Raw genomic sequence first — 17,728 nt, 5'->3', positions numbered from 1 at the left:
CACCAACCACTCATCGGTCTGTTGTTCAAGGACCGTCCACAGCTCCTGCGCGGTGTGGGGTTTGTCCCCTAAACAGATAAGTTTTAAAACTGCCTGCTGCCGTTTACCCCTGGCTGTGCTGAAGTTGGTGGTGAAGGTGTTACGCTGACCGTATGAGGAGTCGTAGAGGATGAGGAAGCGGAGTAGGAGGAGGAAGCAACAGGAGGAAAACTGAGCGCCCTGCAATCCTCGGTGGTGGAAGGACATGCGCCAAACTGCTATCCGCCTCAGGCCCAGCCACCACTGCATTTACCCAGTGTGCTGTTATGGAGATATAACGTCCTTGACCGTGCTTACTGGTCCACGTATCCGTAGTGAGGTGCACCTTGCCACAGATGGCATTGCACAGTGCACACCTGATTTTGCCCCCCACTTGGTTGTGCAGGGAAGGGATGGAATGCCTGGAAAAGTAGTGGCGGCTGGGACAGCCACCGCCATAAGGCTTTTAAAACTCTCTGTCTCCACCAGACAGAATGACAGCATTTTAAAGGCCAGTAATTTCGAAATGCTGGCATTCAGGGCCAGGAATTGCGGGTGGGTAGGGGGGTACTTCCTCTTCCGCTCCAGTGTTTGGGAGATGGAGAGCTGAACGCTTCCGTGGGACATTGTGGAGATGCTTGGTGACCCAGATGGTGGTGTTGCTGGCAGATCCTCTGCTTGCGGGGTGGCAGGTGGCACTGTCACTCCAGAGGTGGATGAAAAGGCTGAGACTGCAGCAGAAGAGGAAGCAGGAGGAGCCAGAGACCTTTCTTTGTTTTTGAGGTGTCTACTCCACTGCAGCTCGTGCTTTGCACTTAGATGCCTGGTCATGCAGGTTGTGCTCAGGTTGAGAACGTTTATGCCTCACTTCAGGCTCTGATTGCACAGCGTGCAAACCACTCGTGTCTTGTCGTCAACACATTGTCTGAAGAACTGCCACGCCAGGGAACTCCTTGGAGCTGGCTTTGGTGTGCTCGGTCCTTTGCTGCGGTGGCCAGTAGCAGGCGTACTGTCTAGGGAACGGCCGCTCCACTTTTGCACCCTGCTCCCTCTTCTGCTGCGTTGGTGCGACCACCGCCTCTTCCTCCGAAATACACAGGTCACTCGCATTACCTTGATTCCATGTGGGGTCGAGGACCTCATCGTCCTCCACATCATCTTCCACCCAGTCTTCATCCCTGCCCTCCTTGTCGGTCTGCACACTGCAGAAAGCCACAGCAGTTGGCACCTGTGTTTCGTCATCATCCGAGACGTGCTGCGGTGGTCCTCCCATGTACTCATCTTGAAACATAAGTGGTTGGGCATCGGTGCACTCAATCTCTTCCACTACTGGGGCAGGGCTATGTGGATGGCCCAGGGAAACCCTGCTAGCAGAGTCATCAAAAAGCAGAAGAGACTGCTGCATGACTTGGGGCTCAGACTGCTTGGCTGATTTGCAAGGGGGTGAGGTGAAAGATGGATGAACAATGCCAGAAGATGCCAGTAGCACATAGGTTAAGAAATTACAAGCTCAGAGTCTTGTCTACAAATGCTCGCAGTTTAGGGAATAAGATCAATTAACTTGAGGCTATAATGGCATCTGAGAATATAGATTTAGTGGCTGTTACTGAGATGTCGTTCAATGGGAGTAATGACTGGGATATATAAATACCAGGGTTCTCTCTATATAGGAAAGACAGAGAAGGCAAGAAGAGGGAGGGGTGGCGCTCTATGTGAAAGATAGCATAAAATCTAATTTAATACAAGTTAGCGAGACCAATTTAGAGTTAGTTTGGGTTACCTTGCAGCTTGATAATCATAAGGTAACTCGTGTAGGTGTGATTATATAGACCACCTAGCCAAGTCAAAGAATTAGATGATCTACTTGTTGAGGAAATAGCTAAAATGACATTGAAGGGGGAAGTTATCATTATGGGAGACTTTAATCTTCCTGATGTAAACTGGAAAACCAAAATAGCTAGTTCTGCCAGGAGTACAGATATTCTAAATTCCCTACTGGGATTATCTCTACAGCAAGTAGTCGAGGAGCCAACCCGGAAGGAGGCCATTTTAGATTTAGTATTCACAAATGGGAATTTGGTATCTGATATTACTGTAGGGGAAAGCTTGGGATCTAGTGATCATCAGTCAGTGTGGTTTACTATAAATACAGTGACTAATTCACACCACACAAAAACAAAAGTTTTAGATTTTAGAAAAACTGACTTTTCTAAAATTAGATTAGTGGTATACTAAAGGCAACATAAAATTGCATTAGGCTTGTCAGTAAAAGCAAAAATAGGAAGAGACCACTGTGGTACTCAGCAGAAGTGGCCAAAATCATTAACAAAACAAAAAGATAGCATTTAGTAATTATGAGAAAAATAAAAATAAATGAGGATGACAGGCAAATTTATAAGATTAGGCAGAGAGAGGCCAAACAAGTTATAAGAGCAGAAGAGAAATTAGCTCAGTCAGTAAAAAATGGTGATAAGACATTCTTCAGATATGTAAATGAAAAAAGGAAACTAAAACAAGGAATTACCAAATGAAAAACAAAAGAAGGAAGGTATATGGAAGAAGATAAAGAACTAGTTGACTGCCTCAATGAATACTTCTGTTCAGTTTTTACAAAGGAAAATGAAGGAAAAGGACCTCAGTTAGGAAGGAAGACTAATGAATCTTTTGATGCATGTGTCTTTACAGAGGAAGAGGTTCTAAGTCAGCTGTCTAAAATTAATACAAATAAGTCACAGGGGCCTGATGGGATACACCCTAAGCTATTAAAAGAGCTAAGCGGTGAACTAGGAAAACCATTAACAGATTTATTTAACCAATCACTGGTAACAGGAGTCATCCCAGAAGATTGGAAATTAGAAAATGTTGTGCCCATTCACGTAGTAGGGAGGAATCGGACAACTATAGACCAGTAAGCCTGATATCAATAGTGGGGAAATTAATGGAAACCATACTTAACTCCTTAAGAACACAGCCTTATTTCACCTTAAGGACCAGGCAATTTTTTGCAAATCTGACCAGTGTCACTTTAAGTGGTGATAACTTTAAAACGCTTTGACTTATCCAGGCCATTCTGAGATTGTTTTTTTCGTCACATATTGTGCTTCATGACACTGGTAAAAAGGATAAACAAAACTTTGTGGCACTCTGCCGTTTGTTTGCCGCTGGAAGTCGGGTTCCCACCCCGTTTCAACAATAATATAAAAACTCCAGCAATAGCGTTGCAAAAAAGGAATCTTTTAATAGACATGTGCGGTTGTTTACAATTCATGACGTTTCGGCCCTATATTGGCCTTCATCAGACTACAGCAAAAAAGAGAAAGAAAGAAAAATAAAATAAATAATGTGATCACATCTTGTATATACATATTTATAAAGTGTGCCAAGGCAAGTGACATGGAATAGGACACACAGGTATAAAGCAGTAATCAAGGTCCAGAGGGTTCTGTGATCATGTCCTCCTGTCAGTCCGTGGTCGGACATATCCTTGGTGCAGGTATTGTAATTCGGATCCATCACCATTGGGAGCATGTTAAGGCATATAATGTTCTACTAAACAGAAGTCCATAGTGTACTGAAGAGTCCACTATGGGGTGCATATGACTTTTTGATCGCTTGCTATTACACTTTTTGTGATGTAAGGTGACAAAAAATGGTTTATTTAGCACAGTTTATATTTTTTTATTTTTTACGGTGTTAATCTGAGGGGTTAGGTCATGTGATATATCTTCATAGAGCCGGTCGATACGGACGCGGCGATACCTAATATGTATACTTTTTTTACTTATGTAAGTTTTACACAATAACAGCTTTTTTAATACAAAAAAAAGTATGTTTTATCATCTCCATATTCTGAGCCATAGTTTTTAAATTTTTTGGGCGATTGTCTCAAGTAGGGGCTCGTTTTCCATAGAGCCGGTCGATACGCACGTGGCGATACCTAATATGTCTATTTTTTTTACCCTATTTTTTTACCTATTTTTTTTTTACTTTATTTGGGGAAAATGACGTTTTTGTTTATTTTTACTTGAAACATTTAAGTTTTGGGGGGGGACTTTATTTTTTTCAATTTTTTTTCACTTTATTTTTTGTCCCACTTTGGGACTTCAACTTTTTGGGGTTTAATCCTTTACAATGCATTCCAATACTTCTGTATCCAGGGGGCTGGATCTCACAGGCACGTCACAGGAAAGAAGCGGCAATGCCTCAGGAAGGCATTGCGCTGCCTTCCATGCCATCGGGTCCCCCCTACAGCCCCATGGGGACTCGATGGCACCACCGCCCGCACCATAAAAATCTGCAAACAGCAGGTCTGAATTGACCTGCGGTTTGCGGCGATCGCCGACATGGGGGGGTCACAGGCCCCCCCCCCCCCGGCCATTTAGCCGAGGTGCCTGCTCAATGATTTGAGCAGGCATCGGCTTCTGATCACCACCCGCCGCGCAGCGGTGATCGGAAATACACAGGGCGTACAGGTACGTCCTGTGTCCTTAAGTACCAGGACATCAGGGCGTACAGGTACGCCCTGTGTCCTGAAGAGGTTAAGGAGAGGATTGTGGAACATATAAAATCCCATGGATTGAAAGATGAAAAACAGCCTGGGTTTACTTCAGGGAGATCATATCAAACTAATCTTATTGATTTTTTTGATTGGGTGACTAAAATAATAGATGGCGGAGGTGCAGTAGACATCGCTTATCTAGACTTTAGTAAGGCTTTTGATACTGTCCCACATAGAAGGCTTATCAATAAATTGCAGTCTTTGGGCTTGGACTCCCATATTGTTGAATGGATTAGGCAGTGACAGAGGGACAGACAACAGAGGGTTGTAGTCAATAGGGTATATTCAGACCATGGTCTTGTTACCAGTGGGGTACCTCAGGGATCTGTTCTGGGACCTATATTGTTTAATATTTTTATCAGCGAAATTAGAGAAGGCCTCGATGGTAAGGTGTGTCTTTTTGCTGATGACACAAAGATTTGTAACAGGGTTGATGTTCCTGAAGGGATACACCAAATGGAAAAGGATTTAAGAAAACTAGAGGAATGGTCAAAAATCTGGCAACTAAAATTGAATGTTGATAAGTGCAAGAAAATGCACATGGGGCGTAAAAACCCAAGAGCAGAATATAAAATCAGTGATACAGTCCTAACCTCAGTATCTGAGGAAAGGGATTTAGGGGTCATTATTTCAGAAGACTTAACCACCTCAGCTCCCCTAGCTTAAACCCCCTTAATGACCAGACCACTTTTTACAATTCTGCACTACACTACTTTTATGGTTTATTGCTCGGTCATACAACTTACCACCAAAATTAATTTTACTTCCTTTTCTTCTCACTAATAGAGCTTTACTTTGGTGGTATTTCATTGCTGCTGACATTTTTACTTTTTTTGATATTAATCGAAATTGACCGAAATCTTTGCAAAAAAATGACATTTTTCAATTTCTGTTGTAAAAATTTTCAAATATAACTACATTTCTGTATACATTTTTCTCTAAATTTATTGTTCTACATGTCTTTGATTAAAAAAAATGCAATAAGTGTATATTTATTGGTTTGGGTAAAAGTTATAGCGTTTACAAACTATGGTGCAAAAATGTGAATTTACGCACTTTGACTTTCTGAGCACCTGTCATGTTTCCTAAAGTTCTACAGTACAATGCCCAGACAGTAGAAACCCCCCACAAATGACCCCATTTCAGAAAGTAGACACCTTAAGGTATTCGCTGATGGGCATAGTGAGTTCATGGCAGTTTTTATTTTTTGTCACAATTTAGCGGAAAATGATTATTATTTATTTTTTTCTTACAAAGTCTCATATTCCACTAACTTGTGACAAAAAAATTTTTTTTACATGAATTCGCCATGCCCCTCACGAAATACCTTGGGGTGTCTTCTTTCCAAAATGGGGTCACATGTGGGGTATTTATACTGCCCTGGCATTTTAGGGGCTCTAAAGCGTGAGAAGAAGTCTGGAATATAAATGTCTAAAAAATTTTACGCATTTGGAAATCCTGTGAGGGGTATGGTGAGTTCATGTGAGATTTTATTTTTTGTCACAAGTTAGTGGAATATGAGACTTTGTTAGAAAAAACAAAAAAACAAAATAAATAAAAAAATTTCCGCTAACTTGTGCCAAAAAAAAAAATCTTCTATGAACTCGCCATGCCCCTCAAAAGTGATTTTTATAGCTCCGCAGCGATTTTACGGTGTTTTTGCAGTGATCAGAAAAAAATATAATTCTGCCACTGCGGTGGGGCGGACTGAAAGCAAGTGTGCGCACAATATCAGGCCTGATCGGGCGAACACTGCGTTTTTTGTAGAGCCTATAGAACATGTCCTATTCTTGTCCGCAATTGCGGACAAGAAAAGGCATTTTCTATATAGTTCTGGCAATGTGCAGATCCGCAAAATGCGGAAAGCACATTGCCGGTGTCCGTGTTTTGCGGATCCGCAAAACACATACGGACGTCTGAATGGAGCTTTACAGGGGGGTGATCAATGACAGGGGGGTGATCAGGGAGTCTATATGGGGTGATCAGGGGTTAATAAGGGGTTAATAAGTGACAGGGGGGGTGTAGTGTAGTGTGGTTATTGGTGCTACTTTACAGAGCTGCCTGTGTCCTCTGGTGGTCGATCCAAGCAAAAGGGACCACCAGAGGACCAGGTAGCAGATATATCAGACGCTGTTAAGAAAAACAGCGTCTGATATACCTTTCAGGGGTTAAAAAAATCGCATCTACAGCCTGCCAGCGAATGATTGCCGCTGGCAGGCTGTAGATCAGCTCGTTTACCTTCCGATCCTATGAACGCGCGCTCCTGTGTGCGCGCGTTCACAGGAAATATCGCGTCTCGCGAGATGACGCACCGATGCGTCCAAGAGGAATAACCCGACTGCCCACAGGACGCATCCCTGCGTTAGGCGGTCGAGAGGTGGTTAAAGGGAACCTGTCACCGGGATTTTGGGTATAGAGCTGAGGACATGGGTTGCTAGATCGCCGCTAGCACATCCGCAATACCCAGTACCCATAGTTCTGTGTGCTTTTATTGTGTACAAAAACTGATTTGATACAAATGCAAATTAACCTGAGATGAGTCAGAGCTTGAAAATATGACTCTTCTCTGGTCACACAAGTAAGATATGACTCTTTTATGTTAATTTGCATGTGTATCAAATCGGTTTTTTTTACACAATAAAAGCACACAGAGCTATGGGAACTGGGTATTGCGGATGTGCTAGCGGCCATCTAGCAACCAATGTCCTCAGCTCTATATCCAAAATCCCGGTGACAGGTTCCCTTTAAAGGTAGGCAGACAATGTCAAAAAGCAGCAGGAAATGCTAGCAGAATGCTTGGGTGTATAGGGAGAGGCATTACCAGTAGAAAGAGGGAGGTGCTCATGCCGCTCTACAGAGCACTAGCGAGACCTCATTTGGAGTATTGGAGACCATATCTCCAGAAGGATATTGATACTTTGGAGAAAGTTCAGAGAAGAGCTACTAAACTAATACATGGATTGCAGGACAAAACTTACCAGGAAAGGTTAAAGGACCTTAACATGTATAGCTTGGAAGAAAGACGAGACAGAGGGGATATGATAGAAACTTTTAAATACATAAAAGGAATCAACAAGGTAAATGAGGAGAGAATATTTAAAAGAAGAAAAACTGCTACAAGAGGACATAGTTTTAAATTAGAGGGGCAAAGGTTTAAAAGTAATAACAGGAAGTATTACTTTACTGAGAGAGTAGTGGATGCATGGAATAGCCTTCCTGCAGAAGTGGTAGCTGCAAATACAGTGGAGGAGTTTAAGCATGCATGGGATAGGCATAAGGCCATCCTTCATATAAGATAGGGCCAGGGACTATTCATAGTATTCAGTATATTGGGCAGACTAGATGGGCCAAATGGTTCTTATCTGCCGACACATTCTATGTTTCTATGACATTGGCTGCAGGTGCCAACTCTGATCTTTCAGCAGGAGACTGGGTGGGAGACAATGTAAAGGAACTGGAGGCACTGTCAGCAACCCAATCTACTATCGCCTGTACTTGTTCTGGCCTCACCATTCGTAGAGCCGCATTAGGCCTGACCAAATACCGCTGAAGGTTCTGTCGCCTACTCCAACCTGAGGAAGGTGTTTCACTTGTGCGTGTAGCTGGCAGAGATTGACCACGTCCTCTCCCTGCAACAGGAGCACCGCCAGCAACACCATGACCGGGGCCACGTCCCTTATTTGATGCTCTCCTCATATTTCTCAAATTTAGGATCTTGCCCAAAATGGGTGTTTTTTTTTTATAACAGAATAGAACAACAGTATCTAACGCGTGTATCTCACAATGACAGATGCAGAAAAGGCTGCAAAATTAATTTTTTTGCCCTAAATAGTAGGGATGAGCGCGAATATTTGAATAGCAAAATATTTGTACAAATATTACAACTTCGTAAATTCGCGAATATTTTGACTATATTAAGATATATTCGTTATAACGATTATTCATTTTTTTTTTCCCATCTGAACCCATTAGTCATTTTTGTAATTTACTTTAATATCACTAAATTAGTGCTAGTAATTTACTATCACAAATTTTGTGATAGTAAAAATTACTACTATCACTAATGGGTTGGGTTGGTAGAATTGTCAAATAGCATATAGTAGCTTAAAGCCCTTATACGACGCGATTCACGTGTATATTTAGGCTACTTTCACACCTGCGTTCGGGGATCCGCTTGTGAGTTCCGTTTGAAGGCTCTCACAAGCGGCCCCGAACGGATCCGTCCAGCCCTAATGCATTCTGAGTGGATGCGGATCCGCTCAGAATGCATCAGTTTGGCACCGCTTGTCCTCCGCTCCGCTCAGCAGGCGGACCCCTGAACGCAGCTTGCAGCGTTCGGGTGTCCGCCTGGCCGTGCGCAGGTAAACGGATCCGTCCAGACTTACAATGTAAGTCAATGGGGACGGATCCGTTTGAAGTTGACACAATATGGCTCAATTTTCAAACGGATCCGTCCCCCATTGACTTTCAATGTAAAGTCAAAACGGATCCGTTTGCATTTGTTCATGGTAATGCAAACGGATCCGTTCTGAACGGATCTAAGCGTTTGCATTATAGGTGCGGATCCGTCTGTGCAGATACCAGACGGATCCGCACCTAACGCAGGTGTGAAAGTAGCCTTACTTGCCGATTTATCGCATAACATAAACTATCTTACATAAAGAGGAAAATTATAAATCAGTAACGATTCTATTTAATATTAGTAATAGTAATGAGAATCGTTACTGATTTATAATTTTCCTCTTTATGTAAGATAGTTTATGTTACGCGATTCACTCGCATATTTAATTGCCGATTTATCGCATAACATAAACTATCTTACATGAAGAGGAAAATTATAATTTATAATTTTCCTCTTCATGTAAGATAGTTTATGTTATGCGATAAATCGGCAATTAAATATGCGAGTGAATCACGTCGTATAAGGACTGTATGCTATTGGGTTGGCTTGGCCGAATAGACGAAGATAGAGAATATAGCACTATATTCGCTATATTCGACAATTCTACCAAGCCAACCGTAAGTAACTGTTGGCTTGGTAGAATTTTGAATGTCGAATATAGCGAATATAGCGCTATATTCTCTATCTTCGTCTATTCGGCCAATAGCATACAGCCCTTATTCGACGCGATTCACTCGCATATTTAATTGCCGATTTATCGCATAACATAAACTATCTTACATACAGAGGAAAATTATAAATCAGTAATTAGAATAATTTAGAATACAATATTCGCATTATTGTAATCGCGTAGGGACGTCAAGCTATTTTCATATAGGTTTTGCTTTGTCGAATTTTCGAATATGTAGAATATAGTGATATATTATCCATACGAATATTCGTTTTTTTTTTGTTTTTTTTCTACAGTGCATGAGGTGACTCATTAGCATTATCCCTCCCTTCTCCTAGCTTGAATAGCCAATGAGAAGGCTTTGTCACAGCTTAGCAACATCCCTAGCAACCAATCGGAAACAGCAGCCATTTTGTGGTGTTGGATTTGTTAGAGATTGGAGCTGTGCTATTATTTTTGCTGTGCGTTTTATAAAATCTGAATTGAATTTAAAATAATCTAGTTAGTTAGTTTCAGGTAGTGATTAGGGAATAATGTAGTTTTATAGCTGATAGGGTCGAAATAATTTGAGATAGTTTAGTATAGTTAGCTGCAAAATAGAGTTACTGTTAGGGCCTAGTGTAGCAGATAGGGTTCAGTGCAGGGTTTAGTGTAGGGCATCGAGTTAGGTAGGTAGCTGAAATATATAATATAGATAGATAGTGCTTGATAGTTTAGGTTAGGTATTAGGGCTACAGTTAGGGAATAGTAAAGTTTAGATTTTTCAGGGCAGGGTGTAGTTTAGGTTAGTGATATAGTATAGTATAGTGTAGGATCTATCTGTCTGTTTTGTCTGTCAGTTAGTTAGTGTCCGTCCAGTTAGTGTAATAGTTTTTTTTCTTTCCGTTTTGTGTTAATTAAAAAAAGTATTTGAGTCTCTGTGTGTCAGTTAGTGTCTGTGTCAGGTTAAAAAAAATAAAAATAAAAAAGTTTTAAAGTTTTACGTGTTTTACAGCCATACCTCTGCCTCCACTGCACCCTCCTTTATTCCTTCCACCTCTGCCGTCCGGCGCCAGCCATCTGTTGTAGATGCATTTGAACGCACCGCGCCCTACGCCCCCGGGGACCGTCGCGTGCTTTCACTCAATGGGCTCCTGGCAAGGGTTATCGCCCAACATCTGATGCCTTACAATCTGGTGGATAGCAATCCATTTAGGCAGATGTTGGAGCAGGCTCAACCCAGATGGCTTGTCCCCAGCCTCCATTACTTTGCCAGGACCGGCGTCCCTGCACTACACCAGCACCTTGTGCAGAATGTATCCCTGTCGCTGGATCACGCTGTCAGTGACAGGGTGCATCTCACAATGGATGCCTGGACCAGCAGGCATGGGCATGGACGCTTTATATGCTTCACAGCCCATTGGGTGTCCCTCCGAGGCGCCGGGGAGGGATCGGCGGCATCTGATTTTGTGCTTCCGCCCAGGGGTGTCCAGGGGAGAACTGCTGCTCTCCCGCAAGCCACTGTCCCCACAGCTGCTGAGCCCCCCAGCAAGCGTCCCCGTTGCTACGCAAGTGTGGGGCACGTCCGCTGCCAGGCCGTGCTCCAGCTTGTGAGCTTAGGGGTCCGGAGACACACTGAACCTGAGGTTCTGGCTGCACTACAGGCTCGGGTTCAGAAGTGGCTGACACCCCGCAAGTTAGAGGCAGGTATGGTTATCTGTGACAAGGGCAGCAACCTACTCGCCGGCCTCCATGCTGGCATTCTCACCCACGTACCCTGCATGGCACATGTCCTCAACCTTGTGGTACAGAAGTTCCTACGCACATACCCAAGGTTCAGTGATATTGTGCAAAGGGTACGGAGGATTGCCAGCCACTTCCGCCGCTCCCCAACCGCCGCCGCATCCCTGTCCAAACTGCAGCGGAACCACAGCCTTCCCCCTCACAGGCTGATTGTGGACAGTGTGACACGGTGGAACTCCACCCTCCACATGCTGGAGAGGTTGTGGGAGCAGCGACGGGCGGTGAGGGAGTACCTGCTGTAACTAGGCACACCAGGGCCATCACACCCACTCCCCTACATCACTAATGCGGAGTGAAGGCAGATACAGCAGGCCTGCCACGTGTTGGACCCATTCGACCAGGCGACAAAGCTGGTCAGCAGGGAGCATGTCGGCCTCAATGACGTGCTCCGCCTAGTGTTCCTGCTGGACAGGACACTAGATCGCCTGCTCGAGGCTGGGGAGAGTGCCTTGGTGGAGCAAGAGGAGACAATGCTTCACCAGGCCCAGGACAAGGAGGAGGAGGAATTTGTGGACGTCCAGGAGTCTGGGCCTGGTCAGGAGGGAGAGCCGGTGTTGGGGGCACTGTTAGTCCAGGGGTGGGGCAGCTCTGACTGGGAGCAGAAGCAACAGCAGCAGGAGGACCGAGGTCATGGTCCAGGGCAGCAATGAAGAGTCACAGCGGGCTGTCCTCTTCTCCATGGCTGCCCATATGCTGCGATGCCTCAGGAGGGACCTCCGGATCAGGAAAATCAAGGGGAGCGATGAATATTGGTTGGCCACCCTTTTAGACCCACGCTGCTAGGGGAAACTGGAGCAGTTTATCACAGCCAGCGCTGGGCAGGCCCGTATGGATCAATTGCGGGCCTGTCTGATCAGCTGGCTGGAGCAGGCAAGCCCTCGGCCTCACGCTCCAGTTTCCCTCGCCAATCTCACCCAGCAGGTGGCTGGCCCCAGCAGCACCAGCCGAGCAGGTGACCTTATGGGTGAGATGAGGCTGTTCTACCAGTCTGCACGACCCAGTACCAGCAGCAGCAGCATCAGTCACCACTAGAGTTGAGCGAACACCTGGATGTTCGGGTTCGAGAAGTTCGGCCGAACTTCACGGAAATGTTCGGGTTCGGGATCCGAACCCGACCCGAACTTCGTCCCGAACCCCATTGAAGTCAATGGGGACCCGAACTTTTGGGCACTAAAAAGGCTGTAAAACAGCCCAGGAAAGAGCTAGAGGGCTGCAAAAGGCAGCAACATGTAGGTAAATCCCCTGCAAACAAATGTGGATAGGGAAATGAATTAAAATTAAAAAAATAAAAATGAACCAATATCAATTGGACAGAGGTCCCATAGCAGAGAATCTGGCTTCACGTCAGCAGAGAATCAGTCTCTTCATGCCATAGCAAAGAATCTGGCTTCATGTCAGCGGAGAATCAGTCTCTTCATGCCATAGCAGAGAATCTGGCTTCATGTCAGCGCAGAATCAGTCTTCATGTCATAGCAGAGAATCAGGCTTCACGTCACCCACCAGTGGAACAGGCCACTGTCACACATTTAGGCCCCGGCACCCAGACAGAGGAGAGCGGTCCCGTAACAGAGAATCTGGACTTATGTCAGCGCAGAATCTGTCTTCATGTCATAGCAGAGAATCAAGCTTCACGTCACCCACCACTGGAACAGGCCACTGTCACACATTTAGGCCCCGGCACCCAGACAGAGGAGAGCGGTCCCGTAACAGAGAATCTGGCCTTATGTCAGCGCAGAATCTGTCTTCATGTCATAGCAGAGAATCAAGCTTCACGTCACCCACCACTGGAACAGGCCACTGTCACACATTTAGGCCCCGGCACCCAGACAGAGGAGAGAGGTCCTGTAACAGAGAATCTGGCCTTATGTCAGCACAGAATCTGTCTTCATGTCATAGCAGAGAATCAGGCATCACGTCACCCACCACTGGAACAGGCCACTGTAACACATTTAGGCCCAGGCACCCAGGCAGAGGAGAGAGGTCCCGTAACAGAGAATCTGGCCTTATGTCAGCACAGAATCTGTCTTAATGTCATAGCAGAGAATCAGGCTTCACGTCACCCACCACTGGAACAGGCCACTGTCACACATTTAGGCCCAGGCACCCAGGCAGAGGAGAGAGGTCCCGTAACAGAGACTCTGGCCTTATGTCAGCGCATAATCAGTCTTCATGTCATAGCAGAGAATCAGGCTTCACGTCACCCACCACTGGAACAGGCCACTGTCACACATTTAGGCCCAGGCACCCAGGCAGAGGAGAGAGGTCCCGTAACAGAGACTCTGGCCTTATGTCAGCGCAGAATCTGTATTCATGTCATAGCATAGAATCAGGCTTCACGTCACCCACCACTGGAACAGGCCACTGTCACACATTTAGGCCCAGGCACCCAGGCAGAGGAGAGAGGTCCCGTAACAGAGAATCTGGCCTTATGTCAGCGCAGAATCAGTCTTCATGTCATAGCAGAGAATCAGGCTTCACGTCACCCACCAGTGGAACAGGCCACTGTCACACATTTAGGCCCCGGCACCCAGACAGAGGAGAGCGGTCCCGTAACAGAGAATCTGGCCTTATGTCAGCGCAGAATCTGTCTTCATGTCATAGCAGAGAATCAAGCTTCACGTCACCCACCACTGGAACAGGCCACTGTCACACATTTAGGCCCCGGCACCCAGACAGAGGAGAGCGGTCCCGTAACAGAGAATCTGGCCTTATGTCAGCGCAGAATCTGTCTTCATGTCATAGCAGAGAATCAAGCTTCACGTCACCCACCACTGGAACAGGCCACTGTCACACATTTAGGCCCCGGCACCCAGACAGAGGAGAGAGGTCCTGTAACAGAGAATCTGGCCTTATGTCAGCACAGAATCAGTCTTCATGTCATAGCAGAGAATCAGGCATCACGTCACCCACCACTGGAACAGGCCACTGTAACACATTTAGGCCCAGGCACCCAGGCAGAGGAGAGAGGTCCCGTAACAGAGAATCTGGCCTTATGTCAGCACAGAATCTGTCTTAATGTCATAGCAGAGAATCAGGCTTCGCGTCAAACACCACTGGAACAGGCCACTGTCACACATTTAGGCCCAGGCACCCAGGCAGAGGAGAGAGGTCCCGTAACAGAGAATCTGGCCTTATGTCAGCGCAGAATCAGTCTTCATGTCATAGCAGAGAATCAGGCTTCACGTCACCCACCACTGGAACAGGCCACTGTCACACATTTAGGCCCAGGCACCCAGGCAGAGGAGAGAGGTCCCGTAACAGAGACTCTGGCCTTATGTCAGCGCAGAATCTGTATTCATGTCATAGCAGAGAATCAGGCTTCACGTCACCCACCACTGGAACAGGCCACTGTCACACATTTAGGCCCAGGCACCCAGGCAGAGGAGAGAGGTCCCGTAACAGAGAATCTGGCCTTATGTCAGCGCAGAATCAGTCTTCATGTCATAGCAGAGAATCAAGCTTCACGTCACCCACCACTGGAACAGGCCACTGTCACACATTTAGGCCCCGGCACCCAGACAGAGGAGAGGTTCATTCAACTTTGGGTTGCCCCACAATATAATGGTAAAATGAAATTAAAAATAGTATTGAATGAGGAAGTGCCCTGGAGTAGAATAATATATTGTTAAGGGGAGGTAGTTAATATCTAATCTGCACAAGGGATGGACAGGTCCTGTGGGATCCATGCCTGGTTCATTTTTATGAACGTCAGCTTGTCCACATTGGCTGTAGACAGGCGGCTGCGTTTGTCTGTAATGACGCCCCCTGCCGTGCTGAATACACGTTCAGACAAAACGCTGGCCGCCGGGCAGGCCAGCACCTCCAAGGCATAAAAGGCTAGCTCTGGCCACGTGGACAATTTGGAGACCCGGAAGTTGAATGGGGCCGAACCATCAGTCAGTACGTGGAGGGGTGTGCACAGGTACTGTTCCACCATGTTAGTGAAATGTTGCCTCCTGCTAACACGTTCCGTATCAGGAGGTGGTGCAGTTAGCTGTGGCGTGGTGACAAAACTTTTCCACATCTCAGCCATGCTAACCCTGCCCTCAGAGGAGCTGGCCGTGACACAGCTGCGTTAACGACCTCTTGCTCCTCCTCTGCCTTCGCCTTGGGCTTCCACTGGTTCCCCTGTGACATTTGGGAATGCTCTCAGTAGCGCGTCTACCAACGTGCGCTTGTACTCGCGCATCTTCCTATCACGCTCCAGTGTAGGAAGTAAGGTGGGCACATTGTCTTTGTACCGGGGATCCAGCAGGGTGGCAACCCAGTAGTCTGCACACGTTAAAATGTAGGCAACTCTGCTGTCGTTGCGCAGGCACTGCAGCATGTAGTCGCTCATGTGTGCCAGGCTGCCCAGAGGTAAGGACAAGTTGTCCTCTGTGGGAGGCGTATCGTCATCGTCCTGTGTTTCCCCCCAGCCACGCACCAGTGATGGGCCCGAGCTGCTTTGGGTGCCACCCCGCTGTGAACATGCTTCATCCTCATCCTCCTCCACCTCCTCCTCATCCTCGTCCTCCAGTAGTGGGCCCTGTCTGGCCACATTTGTACCTGGCCTCTGGTGTTGCAAAAAACCTCCCTCTGAGTCACTTTGAAGAGACTGGCCTGAAAGTGCTTAAAATGACCCCTCTTCCTCCTCTTCCTCCTGGGCCACCTCCTCTTCCATCATCGCCCTAAGTGTTTTCTCAAGGAGACATAGAAGTGGTATTGTAACGCTGATAACGGCGTCATCGCCACTGGCCATGTTGGTGGAGTACTCGAAACAGCGCAACAGGGCACACAGGTCTCGCATGGAGGCCCAGTCATTGGTGGTGAAGTGTGTCTGATCCGCAGTGCGACTGACCCGTGCGTGCTGCAGCTGAAACTCCACTATGGCCTGCTGCTGCTCGCACAGTCTGTCCAGCATATGCAAGGTAGAGTTCCACCTGGTGGGCACGCATATGAGGCGGTGAGCGGGAAGGCCGAAGTTACGCTGTAGCGCAGACAGGCGAGCAGCGGCAGGGTGTGAACGCCGAAAGCGCGAACAGACGGCCCGCACTTTATGCAGCAGCTCTGACATGTCGGGGTAGTTGCGAATGAACTTCTGCACCACCAAATTCAGCACATGCGCCAGGCAAGGGATGTGCGTCAAACCGGCTACTCCCAGAGCTGCAATGAGATTTCGCCCATTATCGCACACCACCAGGCCGGGCTTGAGGCTCACCGGCAGCAACCACTCGTCGGTCTGTTGTTCTATACCCCGCCACAACTCCTGTGCGGTGTGGGGCCTGTCCCCCAAACATATGAGTTTCAGAATGGCCTGCTGACGTTTACCCCGTGCTGTGCTGAAGTTGGTGGTGAAGGTGTGTGGCTGACTGGATGAGCAGGTGGAAGAAGAGGAGGAGGAAGCTGAGTAGGAGGAGGAGGAGACAGGAGGCAAAGAATGTTGCCCTGCGATCCTTGGCGGCGGAAGGACGTGCGCCAAACAGCTCTCCGCCTGGGGCCCAGCCGCCACTACATTTACCCAGTGTGCAGTTAGGGAGATATAGCGTCCCTGGCCGTGCTTACTGGTCCACGTATCTGTGGTTAGGTGGACCTTGCCACAGATGGCGTTGCGCAGTGCACACTTGATTTTATCGGACACTTGTTTGTGCAGGGAAGGCACGGCTCTCTTAGAGAAGTAGTGGCGGCTGGGAACAACATACTGTGGGACAGCAAGTGACATGAGCTGTTTGAAGCTGTGTGTGTCCACCAGCCTAAATGACAGCATTTCATAGGCCAGTAGTTTAGAAATGCTGGCATTCAGGGCCAGGGATCGAGGGTGGCTAGGTGGGAATTTACGCTTTCTCTCAAATGTTTGTGAGATGGAGAGCTGAACGCTGCCGTGTGACATGGTTGAGATGCTTGGTGACGCAGGTGGTGGTGTTGGTGGTACATCCCATGTTTGCTGGGCGGCAGGTGCCAACGTTCCTCCAGAGGCGGAGGAAGAGGCCGAGGCGGCGGCGGCAGCAGCAGCAGAAGAGGCCGAGGCGGCAGCAGCAGAAGATGTAGCAGGGGGAGCCTGAGTGACTTCCTTGTTTTTAAGGTGTTTACTCCACTGCAGTTCATGCTTTGCATGCAGGTGCCTGGTCATGCAGGTTGTGCTAAGGTTCAGAACGTTAATGCCTCGCTTCAGGCTCTGATGGCACAGCGTGCAAACCACTCGGGTCTTGTCGTCAGCACATTGTTTGAAGAAGTGCCACACCAGGGAACTCCTTGAAGCTGCCTTTGGGGTGCTCGGTCCCAGATGGCGGCGGTCAGTAGCAGGCGGAGTCTCTTGTCG

Source organism: Bufo bufo, chromosome 8 (genome assembly GCF_905171765.1).
Source record: "Bufo bufo chromosome 8, aBufBuf1.1, whole genome shotgun sequence".
Taxonomy (NCBI): Eukaryota; Metazoa; Chordata; class Amphibia; order Anura; family Bufonidae; genus Bufo; species Bufo bufo.
Note: the sequence above shows the minus strand (reverse complement) of the source record.